The sequence below is a fragment of the Monodelphis domestica genome, chromosome 1 (genome assembly GCF_027887165.1).
Source record: "Monodelphis domestica isolate mMonDom1 chromosome 1, mMonDom1.pri, whole genome shotgun sequence".
Classification (NCBI taxonomy): Eukaryota; Metazoa; Chordata; class Mammalia; order Didelphimorphia; family Didelphidae; genus Monodelphis; species Monodelphis domestica.
In genome coordinates this window covers 450,202,177-450,225,636 of record NC_077227.1, presented here as the reverse complement: position 1 = coordinate 450,225,636, position 23,460 = coordinate 450,202,177, and the positions used below count along the sequence as shown (strand labels likewise).

The 23,460-nt window shown below is 35.1% G+C and overlaps 1 protein-coding gene across 19 annotated transcripts in view; it reads right to left on the bottom strand.

Moving 5' to 3' along the window:
• CHD9 (chromodomain helicase DNA binding protein 9) overlaps window positions 1–23,460 on the bottom strand; it is a 301,099-nt gene that overhangs the window by 151,887 nt on the left and 125,752 nt on the right. Inside the window, exon 1 of one of the 19 annotated variants that reach the window (XM_056812313.1) lies at window positions 18,541–22,844. The exons of the other annotated variants lie outside the window; for them this stretch is intronic. The gene's annotated coding sequence lies outside the window, so the exon portion shown is untranslated. Of the gene's footprint in view, window positions 1–18,540; window positions 22,845–23,460 lie in introns of those variants that run through there. 19 annotated transcript variants of the gene reach the window in all.

The following is a 23,460-nucleotide window of genomic DNA, read 5'->3' as shown; positions in this document are numbered from 1 at the left end:
AATTAGGGAGGACAGAGACCAAGGAATTGGAAATGCAAATCAAAAAACTTGAGAATGAACAAATTAAAAACTCCCAGAAGAAAACCATACTAGAGATCCTAAAAATTAAGGGAGAAATTAATAAAATAGAAGTGACAGAACTATTAAGCTAATAAACAAGACTAGAAGCTGGTACTTTGAAAAAACAGACAAAATAGACAAAATACTGGTTAATCTAATTAAAAAAAGGAAAGAAGAAAGGCAAATTAACAGCATCAAGGATGAAAAGGGGGATCTCGCCTCCAATGAAGAGGAAATTAAGGCAATCATTAAAAACTACTTTGCCCAACTATATGGCAATAAATATACCAACCTAGGTGATATGGATGAATATTTACAAAAATATAAATTGCCTAGACTAACAGAAGAAGAAATAGTTTTCTTAAATAATCCCATATCAGAAAAAGAAATCCAACAGGCCATCAAAGAACTTCCTAAGAAAAAAATCCCCAGGGCCTGATGGATTCACCAGTGAATTCTATCAAACATTCAGAGAACAGTTAATCCCAATACTATACAAACTATTTGACATAATAAGCAAAGAGGGAGTTCTACCAAACTCCTTTTATGACACAAGCATGGTACTGATTCCAAAACCAGGCAGGCCAAAAACAGAGAAAGAAAATTATAGACCAATCTCCCTAATGAATATAGATGCAAAAATCTTAAATAGGATACTGGCAAAAAGACTCCAGCAAGTGATTACAAGGGTCATCCACCATGATCAAGTAGGATTTATACCAGGGATGCAGGGCTGGTTCAACATTAGGAAAACTATCCACATAATTGACCACATCAACAAGCAAACCAACAAGAACCACATGATTATCTCAATAGATGCAGAAAAAGCCTTTGACAAAATACAATACCCATTCCTACTAAAAACACTAGAAAGCATAGGAATAGAAGGGTCATTCCTAAAAATAATAAACAGTATATATCTAAAACCATCAGCTAATATCATCTGCAATGGGGATAAACTAAATCCATTCCCATTAAGATCAGGAGTGAAACAAGGATGCCCATTATCACCTCTATTATTTGACATTGTATTAGAAACACTAGCAGTAGCAATTAGAGAAGAAAAAGAAATTGAAGGCATTAAAATGGGCAAGGAGGAGACCAAATTATCGCTCTTTGCAGATGACATGATGGTCTACTTAAAGAATCCTAGAGATTCAACCAAAAAGCTAATCAAAATAATCAACAACTTTAGCAAAGTGGCAGGATACAAAATAAACCCACATAAGTCATCAGCATTTCTATATAATTCCAACACAGCTCAGCAGCAAGAACTAGAAAGAGAAATCCCATCCAAAATTACCCTAGACAAAATATAATACTTAGGAATCTATCTCCCGAGACAAACACAGGATCTATATGAACACAACTACAAAACACTTTCCACACAACTAAAACTAGACTTGAACAATTGGAAGAACATTAACTGCTCGTGGGTAGGACGAGCCAATATAATAAAAATGACCATCCTACCCAAACTCATCTATCTATTTAGTGCCATACCCATGGAACTTCCAAAAAAATTTTTTACTGATTTAGAAAAAACCATAACAAAGTTCATTTGGAAGAACAAAAGATCAAGGATATCCAGGGAAATAATGAAAAAAAAATACAAAGGAAGGGGGTCTTGCAGTCCCAGATCTCAGACTATATTACAAAGCAGCAGTCATCAAAACAATTTGGTACTGGCTAAGAGACAGAAAGGAGGATCAGTGGAATAGACTGGGGGCAAGCAACCTCAGCAAGACAGTATATGACAAACCCAAAGATCCCAGCTTTTGGGACAAAAATCCACTATTTCATAAAAACTGCTGGGAAAATTGGAGGACAATGTGGGAAAGATTAGGCTTAGATCAACACCTCACACCCTACACCAAGATAAATTCAAAATGGGTGAATGACTTGAACATAAAGAAGGAAACTATAAGAAAATTAGGCGAACACAGAATAGTATACATGTCAGACCTTTGAGAAGGGAAATACTTCAAAACCAAGCAAGAATTAGAAAGAGTTACAAAATGCAAAATAAATAATCTGGATTACATCAAATTAAAAAGTTTTTGTACAAACAAAACCAATGTAACCAAAATCAGAAGGGTAGCAACAAATTGGGAAACAATCTTCATAAAAACCTCTGACAAAGGTTTAATTACTCAAATTTATAAAGAACTAAATCAATTGTACAAAAAATCAAGCCATTCTCCAATTGACAAATGGGCAAGGGACATGAACAGGCAGTTCTCAGCCAAAGAAATCAAAACTATTAATAAGCACATGAAAAAGTGCTCTACATCTCTTATAATCAGAGAGATGCAAATCAAAACAACTCTGAGGTATCACCTCACACCTAGCAGATTGGCTAACATGACAGCTATGGAAAGTAATGAATGCTGGAGGGGATGCGGCAAAGTGGGGACATTAATTCATTGCTGGTGGAGTTGTGAATTGATCCAACCATTCTGGAGGGCAATTTGGAACTATGCCCAAAGGGCGATAAAAGAATGTCTGTCCTTTGATCCAGCTATGCACTGCTGGGCTTGTACCCCAAAGAGATAATGGACAAAAAGACTTGTACAAAAATATTCATAGCTGCGCTCTTTGTGGTGGCCAAAAATTGGAAAATGAGGGGATGCCCTTCAATTGGGGAATGGCTGAACAAATTGTGGTATATGTTGGTGATGGAATACTATTGTGCTAAAAGGAATAATAAAGTGGAGGAATTCCATGGAGACTGGAACAACCTCCAGGAAGTGATGCAGAGTGAAAGGAGCAGAACCAGGAAAACATTATACACAGAGACTAATACATTGTAGTACAATCGAAGGTGATGGACTTCTCCATTAGTATCAATGCAATTTCCCTGAACAATCTGCAGGGATCTAAAAAAAAATACTACCCACAAGCAGAGGACAAACTGTGGGAGTAAAAACACCGAGGAAAAGCAACTGCTTGACTACAGAGTTGGAGGAGATAAGACTGAGGAGAGACTCTAAATGAACACTATAATGCAAATTCCAACAACAGGGAAATGGGTTCGAGTCAAGAACACATGTGATAACCAGTGGAATCATTCGTCGGCTATGGGAGAGGGAAAGGTGGGGGGGGGGGGAAGGGGAGGAAAAGAAAATGATCTTTGTTTCCAGTGAATAATGTATGAAAACGACCAAATAAAATAATGTTAAAAAAAAAAGAACTGACAGGCAATTCCACTGGGTTACACATGTATCATTGTTCAAAAGCTATTTATACATTATTCATATTTGCAGTAGAGTGATCTTTTAACACCAATACCCAATCATATTCCCATCAAACCACATGATCAATCATATGTTTTTCTTCTGCATTTCTACTCCCACAGTTCTTTCTCTGGATGTGGATATCGTTCTTTCTTATAAGTCCTGGATCATTGCATTGCTACTAGTAGAAAAGTCTATTACACTCGATTGTGCCATCAGTCTCTGTGTACAATATTCTCCTGGTTCTGCTCCTTTCATTCTTCATCAATTCCTGGATGTCTTTCCAGTTCAAACAGAAATCCTTCAGTTCATTATTCCTTTCAGCACAATAGTATTCCATCACCACAATTTATTCAGCCATTCCCCAATCAATGTACACCTCCTCATTTTCAAATTTTTTACCATCACAAAGAGTGCAGCTATAAATATTTTTGTACAAGTATTTTTCCTTATTATCTCTTTGGGGATACAGGTGCAGCAGTGGTATGGCTGGATCAAAGGGCAGGCAATTTTTTAAAGCCCTTTGAGCATAGGAATCCTCTATTTTTGAAGAATTAGGGTGGAACCAGGGACTACCGAGCTATTCTTCAAGGATTTTTGGTCTACCACCTCTGACCTTTTAGGGGAATTCAAACAATGAGCATTTCTTAGGGGGTGGGGATGGGGAGAGAGGGACTGGGGAGAGAAAGGAAGGGTTGTTGCTAACTCCTCATTCCGGGCTTCCAACCGTTCATATTGTTCCTCATGCCTTGGTTATTTAACCAAATATATTGTCCTCAACCCTGTAATTGTATTATTTCCTCACCTACCCTGTTCTTTTTTTTATCCTGTACTCTAGAGAATCTATAAATGAAGAACTGTGCTTCTGCTTGGAGTCTTTTGGTTAACTGAGACAGTCATTAGACTTGTTTAATTAACAGGACCATACCCTGTTAATAAATTACTATATTGCTCAGAGAAAGTGTGCTTCAGTATATCTTTGTCAAATTTCACTTGTGACATCTATCTCCTTTTGCATTGCAATCCTAAAAACTCTTCTTCACCCTCACCATAATCTCCACTTCCATCACCCTCTTAGTTCTTTCCCAAGCCATTACTCCTACACTGGCTATATTATTCCTTTCCCTGTCTAAATCTCTTGGTAAACAGTTCAATTCTGCACTGTTCACTTGAGTTTCTTCCCCCTTTATCCTATTGCCAATTTTGCTCTGTCAATCCTCAACCTTGGATTTCTCCTACCATCCGCTGCCTTCACTCCTACTCATGTGCTAGATGAAGTTGGAGAAAAATAAAAAAACCATGTTGTCTGTATTCATTATAAATTTATGTTACATCATCTCTACTGGGTCCTCACATAATCAAGGCAGTCCTTTGATAACCTCCTTAATTAACTTCCATTCACCATAGTAGCTTTCTCAAGCCTCTTCATTCCTTCTAAAAGCTTCTGTGACTCCCCTCACCCTCACCCTCTCAGTTGAAAACCTGGTCTCATAATTTACTGAAAAAAATTAAGGCTAGTCACCAGGAACTCTCTCTTCTCCCTTCCTCCTCCTTTCACATCACTGAAATGCATTCTGCCAACACTTTCTTTACCCTTTCCTGATATAAAGAGGTGGCCTTCTTCTTGCCAAGGCAACCCTTTACATGCACAAGTAATCCCATTCTACCATATCTTCTCCAGCAAACTGTCTCTTCAATTATCTTCACTCTTTCACTTATCTTCAATCTCTCCTGTCTACTGGCTATTTCCTTACTGTCTCCAAATATGTCTATGTCTCCTCCATCTTCCAAAAAAAACTTTCATATTTGATGCATGCTAGCTATTATCCTACAGCTCTTTTCTTTCTTCTGGCTAAACCCCTTGAGAAAGCTATCTAAATTCCTCCAAGTCCCTTCTTCTTACTCATTTATTAACTTTCTACAATTTGCCAAATTCAATGACTTTCTCTCAATCCTCATCCTGCTGCAACCTCTGACATTGTCAACTACCTTCTTCTCCTTGATGTCTTTTCTTAAGGTTTTTTGGTAATACTACTCTATTTTGTTCTCCTCCTACCTGTTTTTTATGTTTGTAAGGCAACCTGGTATAGTGAAATGGTTTCACTATTAATATTCACTAATATTTGAAATAGTGATATAGTTTTAACTTAAGAGTCCAGAAATTTGGGTTTCATTTTCACCTACTTCTAAATAGGTATGTGACAAAAGGCAAGTCACAACCTTTCAAAGCCTACATTTCCTTGTCTGTGAAATAAGAATAAGAATATTTGTTCTACCTATCTCACAGGGCTATTCTAAGCAAAGCATTTTGAAAAAATTAAAACATTGAATATGAATTCTTTTTATTAGTCCAAATGTCAATATTCTACCAATTTACAGAGGTAGCTATTGTTCATTGGTATATTTCATATTACTTATAAATATTGATTTCTCTCTCCAAAAAATGAAACAGAAAGGGATAAGGAAAATTTTCTAGCTTCTCTAAGTAGAAAAGCTCATATTTCTTCTTCATTGGCAAAAATAACAACACTTTAACTTCCTTCCCCCAACAAAGCACACAGAGTTACTGAAAGATGATGAATTTGTGGATTTTATATAATCTAGGATATATGGATTTAATACTCTTAAATACTCTTTAATACTCTTAAAATGAAAACAATGGAAATAATGCACCAGTTCTCAAGTAGAAAAAAGAAGAAAGTCTTAATTTCAAAGAAGACTGAGTAGAGGGTGACTTGTCAGTAACATGTGTACATCTGCCACACACTTATTTGTCTGCCAAGCAAATGGTACCCAAAACAAAAGTTTTTATTTAAAAAAACAAAATGAAGGAATGAGTTGAAAAATATTCAATACATTTTCTTTAATAATAAAAGATTTTAATGGACATAAAATGTGGGTGAAGAAAAATTTTTCAACATGCAAATACATAGGCATAGTCAATTTTTAATTGAAAATTTCCCATCATCAGCTTTGCAGTACACAATTAGAGTATAAAAAAAATAATAGTGACAGAAACTTTTCTTGCTATATACAAGAACATTTTTGGTATATACTTAGTATCTTTCACTTGGTCACCTTGTTAGCTCCTTGGGGATTATTATCTATAAATACAAAATGATTTTAAGATGTATATATCCATTTGCAATTTTTTTTATTACCATTTCAAAATGAATGTCTCATAGGCATCTCAAACTCAGTATATCCAAAACTGAACTAATTATTTCTATTACTTCATCTTGAGTAGTCCAACTCACTTCTCTTCCAAAATTCCCTATTTCTATTCTATTTCTCATGAGTTCTTAACCTTAATTTTATACTTAATTTGTGAAGATTGGATTTAACTCTCCTCTGATTGTAACAATGAAGGTACTTAGCTCTTCCCTGATTGTGAAAATTTAAATTATAACTCATGTCTATTTTTAGATTTCAATCCCCATAAGTGTAAACACCCTACTTAAAAGTTAAGTATGGAGACCTACCTATTTTTAGACCTTATCACCAAAAGTGCAAATATCCCACTTAATCATGAAGCAGGTGGTCTGTGACCCATGTGTACAATAGTGGGTAATGAATAAGAATCAACGTATTGTCCTCTGGGCAGTCCTAGAGTAGAGCATCAGCTGTGATTGGTAGATGTGGAATTAGGGGAAGTGATTCAGGAGAAAATGCCTTTAAAAGAGAGAGTGCTACACAGAGTTTGGGGACTCTGGGAGTGGAGTTCAACTTGGACTTCCACTTCTGCTGGAAGGCAATTCTTTATGCTTTCAAGTTGAGGCTGGTGAAGAGGGGCAGAAGGATCTGCTGACTGGACTGACACATGGTGAGTGAAAAAGTTGATTCCTTCCTGGATATTTTCTGAAGAGACTAGCCTCAGGAAAGACTTCCCCAGGTCCTCGGCTTTGCCAAGTCTAGCTAAGGACTAACTCTTCCTGTCCTGGTTTTGAGCCAGGGGTTGGGAGTAAATTACTTAGTGTTTAGGCTAGATATCCTACCTTATCCTCTCTCTGATTTCTTGCTTCACTCTCTCTACATTTTGTAAATAAAATGTAAATAAAATCTCTTTGGAATTAATTAAATTCCTGGTGTAAATATTTAAGTCCAACACTTAAAAAAAACCTATTCCCCCCTTACAAATTCCTCATATCAAAGATTCAATTAGTTGCCAAATCATACTATTTCTATCTCCCTAGTTTCTCTTGTATCCAAACCCCTAGTCATTATTCACAAAACTATTAACTTGGTTCTGGACCTACTATCTTCTTGCCTGAACAATAACTACAATGGTCTCCTAATGGGATTTCTTGAAGAAAAAAAGAACAAAGTATAGAAAAATAATAACAAAACCATGTCTGTGGTTGTTCAGTTTTTTCAGGCATGTCCAACTATTTTTGATCCAATTTTGGGTTTTCTTGACAAAGATCCCAGAATGGTTTGACATTTTTCTTCTTCAGCTTAGTTTACAGATGAGGAATAGAGGGAAACAAGGTTAAGCTATGTGCCCAGGATCACATAGTTAGTGTCTAAGGTCAAATTTGAACTCAGGAAGATAAGTACTCCTGGTCCAGCATTCTATCCATCTGTGCCACCTAGCTATCTTGGCAGAAGAGAATACAACAATACTATTAAAAAAACACAACCTTCTAACAAGAGACTAAAAGAACTTAATGGACTCACATAAACTTATAAAATGAGGCAAGCTAATGCCAGAGCAACTAGGCAGATTGGTTAATCCAGGGTAAACAGACTAGACAGCCTCAAGTCTTTCTTAAATTCCACAAATAGCAGCCAAAATGATTTTCCAATGGCTCCCTATTGCTTCTAGTATAAATATAAACTCCTTTGTTTGACATTTAAAGCATTTCACTATGTTGGCCCAATATACTTTACTAAGCCTCATTATATTACTTCCTTTCCTATACCCTCTGGTCCTACTTATAGGACCTTCACTCTGTTCCTCACACATGCCACTTCACTTCACATTTCTATGTCCTTGAATTGCCCATACCACAAACCTGGAATATACTGCACCTCATAAAATCTCTTCCTTCCTTCCTTCAAGATTCAGATCAAGTTTCCCTTTCCACATGAAGCTTTTTCTGACTCCCCTAACTGCCCAGTGGCCTCTTTCTGTCCACTATCTTGTCTTTATTTTGTATATACTTAGATACTTACTTCGGCAAGCCCCTTAAAAGCAGTGACTTTAGTTTTTTGTGTTTGTATCCTTTATGCATAGCATTGTACCTAAAACAAGTAGGTACTTGATTGAATATTAATTGATTATACAAGTGATAATGTGTACAATAAGAAAGAAATATCCCTAGACTTGAAGTCAGGAAAAACTAGCTTCAAATCTATATCCTAACATTAACAAATTATGTGACCAAGGAAAAGTCATAACTTTTTTTAACCTCAGTTTCTTCATCTATGAAATGGTAACATCTATAACATTTATACCTTGCAGGAATTATATTAAGAATAAAATAGTGTAAAATTGCTTTGTAAACCTTAAAACACTATATACATATCACTGATTATTACCTTAAGGAAAGGCAACATAGCACAGTGGATAATAAAAGGCTGGCATCTGAGTTAGCAAGAAGATATAGACTCCACTTCTGCCATATATACTTAGTTCTATGACCCTGGGCAAATCATTTGACCTCACAGTGTCCTACTGCAACTCTCTAAGACTGAAATACAGAGGAATTGAGATCATCAGAGGAAGGAGGTAGTTCCCAACACAAGTGAACTCAAAGGCCCCATGGCCTACCTCCCCAATTTCTATCCCCCAAATCTCTTATAAACAATGAAAATATGCCATAATCTTACTAGTCTTCATTTTTAAGTCTTTGGAGAAAGGGGCATACATGCATACATTGAACTATATAATTGTAAAGTTTGAAATATAATTTTATACGATATCTTTTGAATGTCTTACCAAATATGTTACAAAAGAAAAAGATAAATGAATCTCTTAAAATTCTCACCTTAGTTATGTGATGAGACTTATTTTCAGTTTTTTTACCTTATATTTACATTTCATACATCTATAGATTCATATGAAAAACACAATCTATAGAACATGCATTTGTTTTGTCATTGCTTTCACCACTTGATACAAAAGTGCTTTCATACTTAATGGGTTAATCACTTTTTAAACTTTCATTTCTTTTACAGTTAAAATGCAAATCAAGCATATCACAATAATGTTATATATGGTAAAGGCAATTTCCAGGGTGAAATTTCAGTTCCTTTTAAACAATGTAGATTAAAACAGGTGCCAGTTTTTAAATGTTACTTAAAAAGTCCTTGATGTGTATATAGGTTAATACTTGTTTGAGACAATTCTATTAAATCAGCTTTTTGAAAAGTATAAATTTGTCTTTTATGTCTTCTAGGTCAAAAATAGGTTTAGAGACTTTTGGGGGGGGGCTCAGTTAACAATGGCTTAGATCTCTTTTTCAAGCTACTAATATTAGTCATTACTTATGAAAATATCTGCTTAGTAAATAAATAATTACACACACACATATAGTTTGCCAAATATTTTCTTCTGGGTTTGATTACCATATTTTCTCCCTTATTTTTAAGGAAGTGAAATTTACTTTTGTAGGAATAAGCTTGGCACAGAAAGGGACCATGTGGAATGTTGCAAGCAAGGACAGGAATGTGACAGTTGGAAGGAGCAAAAAGGCTTGTGAGAAATAGAACAAAGGAGGGAGTCTTGGCTCTCTGGAGTAGAAGACCTGGGCTTGGGACCCATCACTGGGATACCTGAGGATTATCTCAATTTCCCCTTGTCCTGGAGGATCAGACAGCATTCCTGAATTCATCTGAACATCACTCAAAGGAGCAGAGTGACCATCATCTGCTGGTGGGGGGTCACCCTGAAGACTGGTCCTGACCTGTGCCTTCCCAAGAAAGATACTAGTGACTTTTCTCTAGTTTAGTCTAGTGGATAGTTTAGAATAAGAAGAACACAGAAGCCATAGTCATTTGGCTCAGCTGAGCAGAGAAGACACAAACTGCCAGTGTCTCTTAGGGTCTCCTAATCCCTCCTTCCTAACCCTCCCTGTTCCTGTTCAATAAACCACCCCTTCTGAGAAATCACAGTCAAATTAAGGTTATCTTTCAGAGAATAAGAAAGAATAATAAGAGGGGAGAAAGAGGGAACTGGGAAAGGCTGCCTAGTAAGCTTTGGTCTAAGTCAAAATCCAGAGCTAAATGCCATTCAGTCTTTCTTGGCAGGACTGTGTCCAGAGGAGGTTTTCTTGGTTCCAGGCATCAGCAAAGCCCTGGAAAAACATATTCCCCATCCCACAGAAACCTCCTGTCTGGGCATCAGTCTCTGTCCATCCCTGCTCAAACATCATAACAGGGATACCTCTCTTGAATCACTTAGTTAGGGGGAGGAGAGATAAAAGAGTTTAACTCATCATTGATCATCTCTACCACACACACTTAGTGTCTGTATGTATGTCTCACACACACACACACACACACACACACACACACACACACACACACACTTTAGTCCTCCCTCCTCTGTTATCAACATAACACTTTACTTCATCACCAAGCCATTCATTTTGGATCAACCATAGATCATGTATCCTAATCTTGACCATTTCCCCCATAGATATACTCTCAATCCTCTTTACCTTTTGTTCTGAGAAATGTAATCAAATCAACATTATTATTTTCAATGGAAAGGGAATGTCAATGAATTGCCCTGCTACTCCACTTTATCCTCCCAGTAGCTTCCCAGACCAAAACATTCGTCCCTGACCAATATTCCTCAACCTATGTGGTCTTCCCACATAAGAATGTAAACTCCTTAAAAGTAGAGTCAATATGTGAAGTTGGATGCTATGGAATTCTTAACCAAGCAAGGACAGAAGCAATCACAAAAAAATAAAAATGATCATTTTGATTATATGAAAATGAAAAGGTTTGCATAAATACAATCAATGCAATTATAAGAAAAGTACTAGACCGGACAAAATTTTAAATCAAATATCTATGAAAATGGCATGATATCTAGGATATATAGATATGGATAGAAATATAGAAGACCAAAAATTATTCCCTGATAAGAGGTCCAAATATATGAACAAGTTCTCAAAAAAGAAACTGCAAATTATTGTCAACCAGATGAAACACTGTTCCAAATCACTAATAATAAGAGAATGCTAATCAAAACAATTCTAAGGTTTTATCTCATACACAAAAAGCTAGAGACGAGGTGCTAGCTTTTCCACAAACAAGAAAAATCCATCTGTAAGTTCTGGGTATTTTCTCTGGCTCTCCCCAATACTTGGAATGTTTTCCCTCTTCATCTACACCTACTGGCTTCTCTCAAGTCCTAACTAATCTTACCAGTCCTTTATTGTAATGCCTTTCTTTGGTTAATGATTTCCTATTAATCCTGTATATAGCTTGTTTGATTGTTGTCTCCCCATTTTGAGCTTCTTGAGAGTAGTGACTGTTTTTGCCTTTCTTTTGTATCCCTAAAGCTTAGTATAATGCCTGACACATAGTAAGCATTTAATATATGCTAACTTGTTTGCAGAAAAACAGATAGTATTGCAATGGTTCTCAAAGTATAAATCAAGGATCCCTGGGATCCCCAAAACTCTTTCAAAGGCTCTGTAAGGTCAAAACTATTTTCATGATTTTAAAACATTTTCATTCTAATGCAATTGTCTCTCACTATATCATGGTTCACTTCTCACACCTTATCGCAGCACACTATAAGCTGATGGAATGAAAGGTGACCAACCACAGTGCTATGTTCTGTATCCTGGGTGCTGATTGTGTTGTGTTCTGTATCCTGGATGCTGATTGGCTCAGTGACTATAGGTTAATAAGAGTATGGAGGAGGTTTATAGGAAAGTGGGAAGGGTTTATAAAGCCTTAAAAAAAAAAATATATATATATATATATATACATATATGTATATAATGAAATAAATATAATGCTACTACTTCGCAGATTTTCACCTATTGCTGTGGTCTCTGGAACATAACTCCTGTGATAGGTGAGGGATCACTATAATAGCAATATTGAGCCATATAACCTACAAAAGCAAAAGCTCTTTGGGATTTCTTGATAATTTTTGAGAATAAAAAAGGTTTTTGGAAATGCTACATAACATATGCTTGGTAGAACTGTGAATTACTCCAATCATTCTGAAAAGCAATTTGGAAATGTATGAAGAAAGTGGCTAATATGTCATTTATGATCCAGAGATCAGATTTCCTCAAGGAAGCCAATGATAAAAAAGAAAGGTCCTCTACACACCAAAAATACTTATAGCAACATTTTTTATAATTTCAATAAATGTTTATCACTAAGGGTATCATTAAACAAACTGTGGCAGATTAATCTAATGGAATATTAATGGGCTATAAGAAATAATGACTAATTAATATAGACTAGAAATAATTCTATTACCTGATGCAAAGTGAAGTGAGCTGAACTAGAAGGGGAAAAAAACCCATGATTACAATAATGTAAATTGAAAAGACAATAATAAAACAAAAATGAATGCTATGAAATTCTAATGACCAAAGAAAAGCTATAAGAAGGAACCTTCCCCACTTTATTTAGAGTGGTCTTGGTCAATGGTTATGATAAGCAACATATAATGTTAGATCAGTTATGTGTTCATTAATTTGTCTAAACCCCTCCCCCCTTTTTATTCATTGTTATAAGGAATGGCTCTCTGGAAGTGGGAGGTATATACTTTTAGAAATGTAGGTCAATGATTTTCTTTTCCAAAAGAAAGTTGTAGTGTCTTAATGCTATTTTTTTTCCTTTTAAAAATGTTTTTATTCTTCATGTGTGCATTTGATTCAATTAAGTATCTACTATGTCTAATATAATTCTAGGATACAAAGAAAGACCAGGACAGGCCAAACAGATGTATCATTATCAGAATTCCACTCTCCATTATATGCATTTATCTTGGAATAAGTAGGAGGTAAATAGTACATAAACTTGATAAAAAGGAACTCACTTTTAAAGTTAATAATTTTTGTTAGATTTAATTGAATTGAGTTAGAGGGGAAGAGTCTGGAATTAAAAATAATATATCAGGAATGACTCAATATTATTATTTAAGATCTTGTCTATACAGTATGAGATGAATTTTGTGGATTAGAATGTTTCCGATACTCATATCTGTCCTTTCATTGAGATTTTCAATTCATAATTTTAGAAAGCAGAATGAAATGTACATATAGACCCCAAGGATGTAAAAAACAGAGACAAAGGGTCTGAAATATACCAAAATTCATTGTAGTAGTTTTTGGTAGCAAAGAAATGTAAATAAACTGACTACCCACTGATTGAAGAATGTCAGGGGGGAAAAAACCTTAAGAGTGATACTATGTATTATTTAGAAAGAAATTATAAGAAATTTGGAAAATTATGGGAAGATCTGCATGAACTGATAGAGAAATAAGCAAAATCAAAAGAACACAATATTCTATTACTTCTGTTGTTGTTCAGTCATTTCTGACTTTTCATGACCTCATTTGGGGTTTTCTTGGCAAATAATACTAGAGTGGTTTGCTATTTCCTTCTCTAGTCATTTACAGATGAGGAAATTGAGGCAAACTGGGTTAAGTGACTTGCCAAGGATGAAATGTGTGTCTAGGGTTGGATCTGAACTCAGGAAAACATGTCTTCCTGATTCCAGGCTTAACACTCTAGTCACTACACTACTCTATTTATTACAAAAACAACATAAATGAAAAGAATATTACAAGGAAGTTAAGTTAAGTAACTGAAAAACCACTTTAGGTGTCAGAAAACATAATGAAAAATATTGCCTTCCTCACAACAGAGGAGTAGGGGACAACGAAGGCAAGAATATATTTTCTGATATAGACAGTACATCAGAAATTTTTGCTTAACTTTTTCATTGTCACAAAGGTTAAAAATGAGGAGAGGGGATGAATGACTGATGTAAAGAAACAAGCATTAACATATAATACATATTGATTTAAAATAATTTTTTAAGTACAAGGAATTTTTTGGTTAAGCTCTAGTTCAGAACACAAAGTTTTTTTTAGAGAGACTACCTTATTGTATATTTTTCTAATCAAAGGTTAATAGCAAGGAAGGGTAAAATTATTTAGGCCCTAATTTAAAATTTAGAATTCCCATATTTTCTTCTTTTAACAACAAAAATTTTGGCAAAACTTTCTTAAATCATCTTTTCTTAACAACTGCATTAACCTAGCCTGTACTAGGGTTGTACATGCCTACCTAAAGAGCAAACATTTTTTCTTCCTGTCTCTATCATCTTCTGATTTATTTGATTCTAATTCTTTTCCTATTATATTTGCCATAGTAATCACCATGGCAAATTTTGAAGAGTCACATTAACTCAAATATAACAGATACTACTAATTAATCACCCCAAAATAAAATACGTAAAATAGAAAACTAAATAAGTGAATTCATTTTTAAAAGATAAAAAACTTTATAAAGATGGAGAACAAAATAAATTCAAAAGTCAAATAAAAATAAAAATATTTGACAACTGTTGTATTAGATTTGAGAAAAGAAAGAGAAAAGCAGCATAAACATATACATTTAGATTCTAGATGATTATATAACAGAATAATATCAACAACACAGGCCTTTAAAAATGCCATAAATATTGGGCATATTGAAATGAGTCTTTTCTGGCATCTTAGTTCACCAATGATACAAATAAAAGGAGTCAATAATAGGTTGGTTCACTTTAAAATACAGACATTGCTTCTCATTTTATTTATTAAATATTTATTAAACAGTATAATAAGGTGTTATGGGATGACATATGATGGCATATAGTTCCTACCTTTTTGTAACTTGGAATCTAGTACAGGAGGAAAGACATTAACAATATAGTAAAATACATATAGTAATAATTCATAATAAGAGTTAACATTTGACTAATGCTTACTATGTGTCAGGCACAAAGCTCTGTGCTCTATAATTATCTCATTTGATTACAATGAAAGAAAAGTATAAGAATCGGGTAAACAAAATGATAAGGGAAGTTCAGAAAAAGAGATTGATTACTTCTTGATGGGAGAATTTAAAGGAAGTTTCATGAAGAAGGCAGCATCTTAATCAGAACTTGAAATATAGATAGGAATTAGTTAAATGGAGAGAAATTGGAGGAAGCACTGCTATTCTTTACAAAGGATTTGAACAAAGTAAATGAAAAGAGTAGTAGGAAATAAGGCTGAAAGCCTAGCCTGAGACAAAACTGAGTATCTTCAATAGGGAAATAAAGAATGGATGTTTTTTTGAGTGTCTAAAATTGGGTAAGGGGCTATCTTTATGCTCACCACAACTACAAGGTAAGTAGTATAAACCGTATCCTCATTTTACAGATGAAGAAAGTGAGAAATAGAGAAATTATATAACTTGTTCATGATCACATCACACAACTACTAAAAATTATGAGAGGTGAGACAAAAACGGGTTAACTCCACATGCAAAGTTTGTCTGACCATATCACTACTTCTTCTGCCTTTAATATTTAGGTTAAAGATTATTATTACAAGAAGAAAAATTATATAGATTTAGCAGTGCTTTAAACATTCTTCAAAGAGTAACTAAATGAGGAATTATTACCTTAACTAACAAAATTTTATTTCTAAAAGATGATTTTTGATGGCCACATAGTCAATTAAGATTAGAACTCCAAAATAACTAGCAACTATACTGGTACTACAAATTCTGGAATATATTACCATTGAAAGGATATACATATATAATATAAACAAGTATACACTGTAAAAGGAAATGGCAAACTTCTCCAGTATCCTTGACAAGAAAACTCCATAGATAGCTATGGTCCATGGGGTCACAAAGAGTCAGACAAAACTGAACAATATACATTTAATTTTAACGTAAGAGTAATAATATATATGTATATTCTCTCAATGGAAAATATGTATATATTCTCTCAAAGGCAATATGTCTAGTATTAATAGCATATAATTAAAGAAGGATAATGATTCCTCACATGGTTATTGTGTGAAGAAAGCAGGGACTTTTTGAGAGCAAGAGTTTTTGTCTTTCTTTAGTTCCCTAGGACTTGGCACATTGCCTGTTATATAATAGGTGCTTAATAAATGTTTGATGACTGACTATTCATAATTCCTGGGGACAAAAAGGAAACTGTTATGATAAGAAACTTTGAAAATGTAATTGGTGGGAAATGCCCCTGTAACAATTAATATTAATATTTATGGCACACCAAATATTTACCATATACCATTTGTTATAAGCCAGCAATTGTGAAAATAAATTTATTCCTTGAAATTAACATATTATAATAGTGTTACATTTTTTTTCTTTTCTTAAAACCCTTACCTTCCATCTTAGAATCAATATTATGCATTAGTTGCAAGGCAATGGGGATAAAGCCCAGAGTCACACAGCTAGGAAGTGTCTGAGGCCACATTTGAACCTAGGACCTCCCAAATCTAGACCTGGTGTTCAATCCACTCAACCACCTAGCTTCCCCTTGAAAGCTGCCAATTAGCCTATTTCCCTTTAATTTACCACTAAAACAGCTTTCAGGCTCTAGCAATCCCCTTTCAACCTCAAGTTAAAGAAATTTAAATATCATTAGAAATCTCTAGGGAAGTTAGGTAGCACTGTGAATAGTGCCAGGTCTGAAGTCTGGGAGACTCATCTCTCTAAGGTCAAATCTGGCCTCAGCCACTTCCTAGCTATGTGACCCTGGGCAAGTCACTTGACCCCCATTGCCTAGCCCTTACCACTCTTCTGCCTTGGAGCCAATACACAGTATTGACTCCAAGACAGAAGGTAAGGGTTTACAAAAAAACAAAAAAAAAAAAGGTATCTTTCCCAAACCCCAGGGGTGCACCTCTTCACCCCACAACACTATCACAGTGTATATGACACAGTAAGTGCTTAGTAACACTCACAGCTTATTAAACAGAATCATTAGTATACTACTCTTTTAATGGTGTCCCAAATGTGTTAGTGCAATTTTAAGCTTAACATTACATTAAGTTTTGGGGGATATTCTGCATAAATGTTTCTATTCCACTTGCCTAAAATAGTATTCTCCCAATTGAAAGTAGGAGCTATACATAGTGCAAAGTATGCATTTGCAGAGTAGAATGCATAACAATATAAAGCTGAGGTAACAAAGTTGTTCTAATGAGATGTTTGCTCTACAAAAGAGCCATCTGACAAAATGAAAAATAAACAACAAACAACCTTAAAACTCATAGAGATACAATGTACTAAAAGCATTTAATTGGAAACAAAAAATAAAGAGCATAATGATTTTAAAAAAGTTTTAAAATGTACTTTATGAAACAATAAACATTAAGTAACATTCATCTCTCTTTTTTACTTTTCAGGCTTCACATTTTTCTTTAGTTATAAAACAGTAAGGCATTCTAAGCTGAAACTATAAAATACAAAATACTTCTGGATAGCATTTAAAAAGTTTTTCTTTTTACACTGAAAAAAGTTATAAACAATACCTTTTTGATTTGCATATTATCTCTTATTAAAATATCAGTTTGTGTCATCTTCACTTTAGAGGAAATCAACATTATAAAAATATAATCTAATTTTTATAACAACATTCTATCCACTGACCAGCTTAAATTGCCATTACTGCTACATTTTATTCACCACAGATGCTATCATTAATCTTATTTCATTATACATATTATTGGTTTAAGGCAGAAGTGAACATGTGGACATTAAAAATGTCTCTATGTAGTTAGATAACTTTGCTCAACTAAATTTAATTATGTTTAAGCATATTTCATTCACTATATTATTCAGGAATAAATGGCACCACGTTTTGAAGAAGATATTCACTTTGTGTACTGTTCAAATTTTTCTATTCCCTGATAACATCAGGCTTCCTACATTATAATACAATGAATTTTGCTTTCTTAATTTATTTGTATCTATCTGAACAGATCCAGTTACCAGAGCTTAAAATGCTTTAAAAACTGCTTTTTCAATGCATAAGAATAATAATGACCAACTGGTATTTATATATTTAATAATTAATGGCTCCATGTGCAGGTCTCAAAAGATTCTTTTAAATTACTCAAGTTTGGAAACAAATTTACTGGTCGATACTGACATAATGACATGGTATTCTGAAATATTTGTTAGTATATTACACCAATAAAAACATTAAAAAAACTAAGATTTTTGTTAGACTTACTGTTTAATTTGGATTGGATACCACATGATCTTCACATTCTGCAATAATCCACGAATTTCTCACCAACTGCTGTTGAATGATATGCTCCCTAACTCAACACCCTTTTTTCTCCGCCTTCCTGGAATCCACTTCCTGTTCACCCTTCACCCCTAAGTATGTATTCAGGAGGCCAATAGCCTGGAAGCTACTGTTTCTGTTATTCAGTTTCCTGGCAAACAGCACAGGGCTCAACTCTTCGCAATACAGTACAAAGCCTAATATGTAGGATCATATTTCACCAGTAGCTGCCATTCTATAAACTTCTCTGTTTTACAGGACATTTTACTAAATAATACTCCTTGGAAGTGACAAATCCAAAGACTAGTGGCCTAACTGAACATGCTAATAAAAAGAAACATCTGGTAAAACCCCCATTTGTTTGTTTTGGCTGGTCAGATATCTAAGAACTTTAAAAAACACCAAAAGCAACACCATGAAAAATGTTCAAAATGTACAAACTTTAAGGGCTTAAACAAGGAATGCCATAATGTAATTCTGAAATGTTAACCAGACAGAAAAAGATGAAATCTGAAAAATGTTTATTATCTGTATAAATACTAAAACAATAATTTTGTGCAGTGTTAGAAGTTTAACCTTTTTTTTTAATTTGAAAAACAATTTACTACTCTAAAAATAGATCATTGGACTTGACATCAGGAATATTTGTGTTTACTATGGAACAGTGGAAAGATTATTTGGTTTGGAGTCAGGAAGCCCTAAATTCCAATCCCATATCAAAAATGTACTAGCTATATGACCTTTAGCAAGTCATATAACCTCTTTTACCTCAGTTTCCTTACCTGTTAACCAGGGGGACTCACCTTCTAAGATTTGTTTTAACACTAAATTTATAATCCTGTGCAAACCTGCTGGCCTCAAATACTTACTATATAACTGAGCAAATGACAACCTCTCTTGGCCTCAAGTTCTTCATCTATAAAATTAGAGCATTAGGTTTTAGGACCTCTACAGAATCTCCTAGCTCTAAATCTGTGATCTTATCTTTGAGAATTTTATGTTTATGAAACATTTTACATACAGAACTGTTTGACTTTCTACACAACAATCCAGTAGTATAAGTGGTATAAGTAATTTCTTTATTTAAAAGCTGAGGAAACTAAAGCTTAAAAATTAAGTGGTATGCCTAGGGTCCTTCTTCAAAAGGTGAGGAAAGCCTCAAAATCTGGCCTTTTGACTTTCCTTCCATATCATTTGCTTCTTACTATACCACATTACCTATACAGTTTTATTTTTTGTTGATGTTGCTCAGTAGTTTTCAGCTACACTGACTTTTTATGAACCTATTTGGAGTTTTCTTGACAAAGATACTAAGTGGTTTGGCATTTCCTTCTCCAGCTGATTTCACAGACGAGGAACTGATGCAAACAGGGTTAAGAAACTTATCCAGGGTCATAGAGTTAGTAAGTATCTAAGGTCACATTTAAACTCATGATTCCTAACTCTAGGAGTAGCATTCTATCCACTGTGCCACCTACCTGCCCTTATCTTAGTTTTATTCACTGGTAATATATTTATTTTACAAAATTTCACTTAAAGTATAATTGTCCTCTTAAAATAATTTTTAAGTATTGAATTGTTTTCCTGATAGCAACAACTTAAAAGAAGGAATTCACAGCTGATATTAATAAACTTTTTAAAAATTTAATTACACTTTGACCATAAGCCTATATTCAGAGTCTGAAGGATTTGAGTAATTAAGTTGTCCAATTGTTTCTCTTATGATAACTGATAGAGTAGCTACTTATTCTTTACTAATCCCCTACTGTCATACATATAAAAACTGAATGAAATGGATAGTGCTAATTTTAAAATAACACACTGACCATTCCTATGAGGGCAAATCTTCCTTTTCCTATACCTTAGGGTGTAGTCATTTCCCAAGGTTTCATCAATCTTATTTTCTTCTATCTCTTTTTATTTTCTCCTTTGGTAACTTAATTCACACCTTCACTTCTAGACCCCTACCTCTAATCTGGAACTTGCTTCCAATTAGCTATCATTTCCAATAATCTGCTAGACAATGGATCAGAGGACTTAACTGGAAGAGGCCGTAGGAATAGTATTGTCACAAAATCACATCATTACAGGGACTTCAGTGGCTATCTAGTCTAACCCATACACAACAGGAATCTCCAATGTAACATACCTGAAAAACAGTTGTCCAACTTCTGTTTGAAGAGACACTGACACTTTTGAACAGCTCTTATTATTAGAAGTTCCTCCTGACTCCAAGCCTAAATTGGGAGCTTTGTAACTTCTACCTGTTGCTCCTGGTTTCACATACTGGGGCCAAAAAGAACAAGTACAATCTTTCTTCTATATGACAATCCTTCAAACCTACCATGTCATCTCCTAACCCTCAGTCTTTTTCTTCTTTTTTTGAAAGCTGAACATACCCAGTTTTTTTTCCCCCAATGGATCCTTATAGGTTATCCACCTAAGGTCATTTGTCATCTTGGTTGCCCTTTCCTAGGTACCCTATGGTTTTTTATTAGTGTTCTTAAACTGTGTGACTGAAACTGAATAAAATAAACCAGCCTTGGAAGGGCAAAATATAGTAGGATTATCCTTTCCTTGTTTCTAAAAGTTATACCCAAGACTGCATTTGCTTTATTTGGCTGTCACCTCACACTACTGATCCATATTGAGCTTTCAGTCCACTATATCCCCTAAATCCTCTTCAAAATAGCAGCTATCTATTCACAACTCCCTCATATTACATATATTATTATATAGATTATAATAGTGTCTTAAATAAGCTTAACCAGTATAAATCAATTGCTATAACAAGGAGAACAAAAGTCCCAGAAACCACTTTAGTTAACTAACACTTTATCTTCCTACCAAACAGAGAAGTATGATAAGGCAAAAGTATGAAAAAAGCAACATTTGTATTTATGGAGCAAAAGAGGAGTAGACTATAAACAAAAATCACTTTAGTTATAATAAGAAGTAGTGGAGAGAAAAATAAGTTTAATGAAAGCTAAGTGGGATACTCAATTGAACCAGGTCATCCTGAAGGCATTTCAGAATAAAACTGAAGGCAGGCAGGAAATCAATGGAAAACAATAAAAAAAAACAAACACAAAAGGATTTCTTATAGCAAAGATAGTGGAATCACCACATCTGGCATCTAACATCAATGACCTAGATAAGCAGCAAGGGAACTAGAAATGATTAGATTAGATTAAATGTTCACAGAGAAGATCAATGCTAGAGACAATTCTGAGGATTCCTCAACTCAAAATTGTACAGTGGAGAAATTATTTGATCAGTTCTCAAATTATTTGAAAGACAAGAGGATTCCAAAAGCTTGGGAGAAAAACATCTTAAAATTATTACTAAAAATTGTGACCAAGATAATTCTGATTCATGTCTTCTTTCCCCACTCTACAACTTTTAAAAGAAGAATAATCTACAATGTAACATACTTTCATAAAAGTATAAGAAGGAAAGTTTTTTAAAAAGATACTTTCTAGTGGACCATATTTTAAAATAACAACTGGGACTTCCGGTTAAGATGGCGGCTTAGAGAAAGCTAAAGCTCAGATCTCCGGAAAACCCTTCCCGACCGATCTCAAACGATAAGCTCCTAAGGCGCCGAAATTCAAAACGATCAACAGCACAGACCCTGGGAACCCTCCTCCTGGACCTGGACCCGGTTCAAAAGGTACGGCTCCCCTTAAAAGCCAGAACCCGAGATCACTCGGACCTCAGGGGTAGGAGCGCAGAATCCAAGGCTCCCGGAAGCCGCAGCCCGGTCGGGCTCAGAGAGCAGAACCCTCAGGGCCTTCTACAGTCCCGGTGAAAGTTACTGCCTGGGGCTTCCGCTGCAGAGAGCTGGTCGAAACAACAGCAACCCTCAGGGCGGGCAAGACAGCCTCACAGGCTGGATCCTGCTATCCAAGTCTCAGTGAAAGTCCTTGCCCTCAGAGCTTGGGCTAGCTGCAGCCCATCCCCCCGCAGGCTGACGAAACAGCCTCACGGCCAGCGATTCTGAAGGCAACTTCCGGAAAGCGAGCCGGGGGGGAGAGTGTGGCCTCGTGGTCCGACCCTTCCATTCCAGTTCCAGTGAGGCATATTCAGTTTAACCCAGGGAAAGCTCATAGAACCATCTGCCCAGGACTGCCTCTGAACACCAGACAGAGACAAGAAAAACTAATCCTCCACATTCAGAAATGGCAAACTCCACAGAACCACAGAAGCCCCAAAATACCAAGAAAAATAAGAAGAAAGGGGCGACTTTGGACACATTCTATGGAGCCAAAATACAAAATACAGAGCAGACAGAAGATAATATAAAAGAAAATGCTCCAAAACCTTCCAAAGGAAATGGAAACTCTCCACAAACCTATGAAGAATTTGAATCAGAAATGACCAAAAAGATGGAAGCCTTCTGGGAGGAAAAGTTGGAAATAATGCAAAAGAAATTCACGCATCTACAAAACCAGTTTGACCAAACTGTAAAAGAAAACCAGGCTTTAAAGGCCAGAATCAGGCAACTGGAAGACAACGATTGTGTAAAAGAGCAAGAATCAATAAAGCAAAGCCAAAATACCAAGAAATTAGAAGAGAACATAAAATATCTCACCGACAAGGTGATAGATCTGGAAAATAGGGGGAGAAGGGATAATTTAAGAATAATTGGACTCCCAGAAAAGCCAGAAATAAACACCAAACTGGACATGGTGATACAAGATATAATCAAAGAAAATTGCCCAGAGATTCTAGAACAAGGGGGCAATACAGCCACTGACAGAGCTCACAGAACACCTTCTACACTAAACCCCCAAAAGACAACTCCCAGGAATGTAATTGCCAAATTCCAAAGCTATCAAACAAAAGAAAAAATCCTACAGG